A 6,712-nucleotide genomic window follows, 5' to 3' on the forward strand; every position below is an offset into this window, starting at 1 on the left:
GCAAAAGAGCGAGCATCTAGCAAAGCAAAGATAGAAGTGATTTCGAGGGTATGATCATCTTGCCTACAAAGTTGTCAGAGTTGACTGCATCCTCGAAAGCAAACTCAACGGGCTCCTCGTTAGCAAACTCGTCTCCCGGCTCTACCAAAACAAGACAAACAAGCAAAAGGAACACAATCAACCACGTGCAAAGCTCAAACAACATGATGCAAACATGGTATGCTATGAGGGATGTGATATGTGATGCATATGCAAGATTTGACAAGGAATGAATGAAACTGGCCTCAACTTGGAAATCCAAGAGTGCCAGTGGAAAGGTGAGGTGATTTCGGTTGAAATCGATATAAATAACACCGGAATCGGATGCACGGATTGGAAATGGTAAGCAAAACAAATATGGCACCGGTCTGCGATTAACAGCAAGTAGGCATCTAAATGCAGCAAGATAATTATGCTACAGCACTCAAACATGGCAACAAAATACATGTCAGGGATCCACTCATGAAGCTTAACAAAAGATGAACACTGAGCTACGGCCAATTCATCCAATAACAGGTTCACACAAGCATGGCAAAACAGCAATTGGTAAACAGGTTTCAGACAGTGAGATTAACACAAGCCTGGAATTTTAGATCAGGTAGCACACTTTGAAGCATGAAAACTATATGCTACAGGAACTTAACATGGCAAAGCAAGGCATGGCATGGAGCTACTCAAAGAGCTTAACAAAAGTCCCTTAGTGACCTTGAGCCAAAAGGGATCAGAAAATGAAATTGTAAGCATGTGAACATGGCAAAAACATAATCAGATCTCAGACTTAGTGAAAAACTGGAGCATGCAAATATGTTAACGAGTAGGCATGTTTACGAGCTCAATGCACTTACTACAGAGCAAGGCATGACAATCTAAGCATACACCCATCAAGAATACACATTGTATAAGCTATACATGGCAAGAACAACAACATAGCATGCACGGATCAACAACAACATCCTCGGCAAAATTGCTAACAAGTAGACAACCTGCCCAGATTCACGAAATAGCAAAAGTAGAGCTTGATTGGCTCAAGCTAGGGCGCTCCATAATTGCAAACAAAGACATGGATGGATAGAGCACTACAAGATTAACAAAACATCCTTACTGATCATCCTCAAAAGAGGCACGGATCACTAGGCAACAACATGAACATATGGCATATTGATAAAAACAGATCAATGACTTATTGGAATTGCTAAGTCCCTGAAATCAGCATTAATGAATGCACCACTTTGCAAGGTTGTGATAGTCACCACACACATCACAAAAATGCATGGATAGCACCTATGGAAAGATGGCATGGCATATAACAAAACACATGTAGAGCTCATGAGCATATCATGCACACATTAATCATGGCAAAAAGACAAATAGCTATTTGGTGCAGCAGATCTGACAATTAACTCAAATAGCTCTCTTCCAACAGTATTTCAGGTATCAAGATGAGTTCAAATGAAAATGATGCAATGAGATGAAATGATGTGCTCTCTGAGACAAACATTTTGATATGCTACACGCCCAAAACGTATCTACGGATGCGGAGATAAAGCATGATGAATATTGCAAAATAATCTGGGACTTGGGGAAAAAAGGAGTCAACCATAGGGTTTGTCCGGTTCAGATCTGGATCACCGACGCGTGGATCGAGGATCGTCGGGGTCGGCGCCGGAGTTCGACGGGGAGGCGGCGGCCGGGCCCGGGAGAAGCTGGCCGGCAGGGCGTGGTCGCCGGAGTCGGAGGGGGGCCGCCGGAGTTTGATCCGGCCGCGGCGAGGAGCTGCGGTGCGGGGGCCACGCCGGCGAGCTGCGGTGGCGGCGAGATCGCGCCAGCGCGGGGGCACGTCGGCCGGTGGCGGCCGGCGACGTGGAAGAAGGCGGCGATGCGAGCGTGGGGCGCGGCCCGGTTGGCGCAGGGAGAGGGCCCGCCTTGGGCCCGGGCGGGCCGGCGGCGCTGGGGCGGCAAAGTGGGGCGCACGGGCCACGTAGCAAGCTCCGGTTGGCGGGGGCGATCGGCGGACGTGTCCGGCGGCCGGCGGACGTGTCCGGTCGCGCGGAGGAGTGGATCTAGGGTTTAGGGGGAGGGGAGACCCGTGAATTTTGGAGGAGGACCTATATATAGGCATAGAGGGAGCTAGAAGTGTCCAAATGAGGTGCGGTTTTCGGCCACACGATCGTGATCGAATGCTCTAGATGATGGAGAGGGTTTTGGTAGGTTTTGGGCCAAAATGGAAAGGTGTTGGGCTGCAACACACACAAGGCCTTCTCGGTACCTCGGTTAACCGTTGGAGCATCAAATGAAGTCCAAATGGTACGAAACTTGACAAGCGGTCTACCGGTAGTAAACCAAGGACGCTTGGAAAGTCTCGGTCCAATCCGGAAATGTTTAATCCCCACACACGAAAAGAAGGTAGAAAAACCCACCGGAGGAGATAGGAGCGCCGAAATGCAAAACGGACAACGGGCAAAATGCTCGGATGCATGAGACGAACACGTATGCAAATGCAATGCACATGATGACATGATATGAGATGCATGACAACAACAACAACAACAACACACAGAGACAAAAACCCGAACCCGAGAAAATAAAATAACTTAGCGCCAGAAATGGCAAGAGTTGGAGTACATATTAGTTAAATTACATCCGGGGTGTTACAACACTCCACCACTACGAAAGGATCTCGTCCCGAGATCTAGGACTGGAAGAACGCCGGGTACTCAGAACGGACGTGATCCTCGCGTTCCCAGGTGGCTTCACGGTCGGAATGGTGTGACCACTTGACTTTGAGGAATTTGATTGACTTATTGCGAGTCTTGTGTTCAGTCTCTTCAAGAATAGCAACGGGGTGCTCACGATAAGAGAGATCTTCTTGGAGATCAATGTCTTCGAAGTTGACGGTGCGGGCAGGAGTCTTGAAGCACTTGCGGAGCTGAGAGACATGGAACACGTCATGCACATTTGCAAAGTTTGAAGGAAGCTCGAGTTGATAGGCGAGATCGCCTCTCGTGCTGCCGATCTTGAAAGGGCCCACGTATCTAGGGGCAAGCTTCCCTTTATACCAAAGCGACGAGTACCTTTCATTGGAGAGACGCAGAGGTACACATGATCTCCGATCTCGAAAGCCAAATCATGGTGCTTACTATCATAGTAGCTCTTCTGGCGCGATTGCGCTGCTTTGAGGTTATCTCGAATGACTTTGCACATCTCCTCTGCCTCTGTGATTAAGTCATTTCCCAGAAGTTGACGTTCACCGGTTTCTGACCAGTTGAGTGGAGTACGGCACTTCCTGCCATACAGAATTTCGAATGGGGCCTTGCCCGAACTGGCTTGAAAATTGTTGTTGTAGGAGAATTCGGCGTATGGAAGACAATCCTCCCACTTCATATCGAAGGAGATCACACAAGCCCTGAGCATATCTTCAAGAATCTGATTGACACGCTCGACTTGACCGCTAGTTTGAGGATGGAAAGCTGTGCTGAAGCGGATGTTGGTGCCCATGGCCTTCTGAAAAGAATCCCAAAACTTTGAGGTAAAGATGTTGCCACGGTCTGAAGAGATCACCTGTGGAATACCGTGCAGAGAGACAATCCGAGAGGTATACAGCTCCGCCAATTGAGCTGCAGTGATAGACTCTTTGATAGGCAGAAAGTGAGCCACTTTAGTGAGTTTGTCAATGACAGTGAATATAGCATCATTGCCATGCTTGGACTTTGGAAACCCAGTCACGAAGTCCATCTCAATGTTGTTAAACTTCCATTCTGGAATGGCAAGAGGTTGGAGGAGACCAGCTGGCCTTTGGTGTTCTGCCTTCACTCTTCTGCAGACATCACATTCATTCACGAACTGAGCAATCTCGCGCTTCATTCGAGTCCACCAATAAGCCTGCTTGAGGTCCTGATACATCTTCATACTCCTAGGGTGGATGGAGAGGAGTGAATTGTGAGCCTTGTTCATGATTACTTTACGAAGATCACCTTTGGGCACAACAATACGGTCCTCGAAGAAGAGAGTATCCTTGTCATCAAGGCGGTAGCACTTGTACTTGGGTTGGCTCTTGGCAATCCCAATCTTCACCTTCTTCACCATAGCATCAAGAAGTTGAGCCTCGCGAATCTGGTCTTCCAAGGTAGGAGAGACTTGAAGGTTGGCGAGGAAACCTTGAGGAACAACTTGCAGATTAAGTTTGCGGAAAGCTTCACAAAGCTCGGGTTGATAAGGCTTGAGAATCAGACTGTTGCAATAAGCCTTCCTGCTCAAAGCGTCAGCAATCACATTGGCCTTGCCTCGAGTATACTCGATACTCGGATCATACTCTTGAATCATTTTGAGCCAACGAGTCTGCCTAAGGTTGAGATTAGGCTGAGTGAAGATGTATTTGAGACTCTTGTGGTCAGTGAAGATGTCCACTTTTCTTCCCAATAAGAGATGTCTCCAAGTCAAAAGAGCATGCACAACTGCCGCCAACTCGAGGTCATGAGTGGGGTAGTTCTTCTCATTGGGCTTCAACTGGCGAGAGGTATAAGCCACAACTTTCTTCTCTTGCATCAACACTGCACCAAGACCTTGAAGAGAGGCATCGCAGAAGACCTCGAACGGTTTGGATTCGTCAGGAGGAGTTAGAACTGGAGCAGTGACCAATTTCTCTTTCAAAGTGTTGAAAGCGATGTCACATTCCGGAGACCAAACGTACTTGATGTGCTTTTGGAGAAGGTTTGAAAGAGGCTTCGCTATCTTTGAAAAGTTCTCAACGAACCTTCGACAGTAGCTTGCGAGACCGAGGAAGCTACGGAGTTGCTTCACGTTCTGAGGTGGTTCCCAATTAACAATTGCAGACACCTTCTCAGGATTCACCGCAATGCCCTTGGCAGAGATGATATGCCCAAGATATAGAACCTCATCGAGCCAAAACTCGCACTTTGAGAACTTGGCGTAGAACTGGTGTTCCCTGAGCTTATCGAGCACCAAACGCAAGTGCTTGGCATGATCTTCCTTGTTCTTCGAAAAGACCAGAATGTTGTCGAGATAGACTAAAACGAAGTCATTTGTGTAGGCGTTGAAGATGAAGTTCATCATGCGAGAGAAAGTCGGAGGAGCGTTGACGAGGCCAAAAGACATGACAGTGTATTCATATGAACCATAGCTTGTTCTGAAAGCCGTCTTGGGAATATCTTGCTCACGGATTCGAATCTGGTGATAACCCATATGGAGATCAAGCTTGGAGAATACTTGGGCACCTTTGAGTTGTTCGAACAGCTCATTGATGTTGGGAAGTGGGTACTTGTTCTTGATAGTCTTCTTGTTCAATGGACGGTAGTCAACACAAAGTCGGTCCGTTCCATCCTTCTTCTTCACAAAAATAACTCCACAACCCCACGAAGAAGAACTAGGTCGGATGATACCCATTCGTTCTTGAATATCTAGTTGCTTCTTCAACTCCTTCAACTCTTCAGGTCCGAGCTTGTAAGGACGTTTGCAAACCGGTTCCGTGCCAGGCTCAAGATCGATGACGAATTCAACTGTCCGGTGCGGAGGCATTCCTGGAAGCTCTTCTAGAAAGACGTCTTGATATTCACAAATGACTGGAATTTCAAGATGGCATCCAGTTCACCCTTCTCATTGAGAGAAAACAGGCGGATGGTATTATCCCGAGCGGCAAAGACAATTACATCCTCAGACGAGTGAGTCAATTGAATCTGCCTTGCTGCACAATCGAGCTGAGCCTTGTGCTTAGAAAGCCAGTCCATTCCAAGAATAAGATCAATATCCGAGTTACCAAGAACCATTGGAGAAGCCAGGAACTTGAAATCACCCATCATGATAGAAATATCCGGAATCTCGTGGTTAGCGAGCAGACATTTACCTGGAGAGACAACTGCTAACGGTTTATGCATAACTTGGGAAGACAACTCATGCTTAGATGCAAAAGGTTTCGAGATGAAACAATGCGATGCACCAGTGTCAAAAAGTACTTTTGTAGGAACATCGTTAACATGAAGGTTACCCATGATGACATCTGACGAGTCCTCTCCTGAGCTGCATTCATCAGATTGACCTTGGCGTGCTTGGGGTTATGCTTGACCACAGCTATACTTGCCGATCTCACAGGAGGAGGAGGAGGAGGGAGACGCCTCTGGTTGACCGCAGCTCACCGGCCCGGCCCCCGCACCGCAGCTCCTCGCCGCGGCCGAATCGAACTCCGGCGGCCCCCCTCCGACTCCGGCGACCACGCCCCGCCGGCCAGCTTCTCCCGGGCCTGGCCGCCGCCTCCCCGTCGAACTCCGGCGCCGACCCCGGTGATCCTCGATCCGTGCACTAGCGATCCAGATCTGAACCGGACAAACCCTAGGGTTGACTCCTTTTTTCCCTAAGTCCCAGATTATTTTGCAATATTCATCATGCTTTATCTCCGCATCCGTAGATCCGTTTTGGGCGTGTAGCATATCAAAATGTTTTTATCAGAGAGCACATCATTTGATATCATTGCATCATTTTCATTTGAGCTCATCTTGATGCCCGAAATGCTGTTGGAAGAGAGCTATTTGAGTTAATTGGCAGATCTGCTGCACCAAATAGCTATTTGTCATTTTTGCCATGATTAATGTGTGCATGAAATGCTCATGAGCTCTACATGTGTTTTGTTATATGCCATGCCATCTTTCCAGAGGTGCTATCCATG

The sequence above is a fragment of the Triticum aestivum genome, chromosome 7A (assembly GCF_018294505.1).
Source record: "Triticum aestivum cultivar Chinese Spring chromosome 7A, IWGSC CS RefSeq v2.1, whole genome shotgun sequence".
Lineage (NCBI taxonomy): Eukaryota > Viridiplantae > Streptophyta > Magnoliopsida > Poales > Poaceae > Triticum > Triticum aestivum.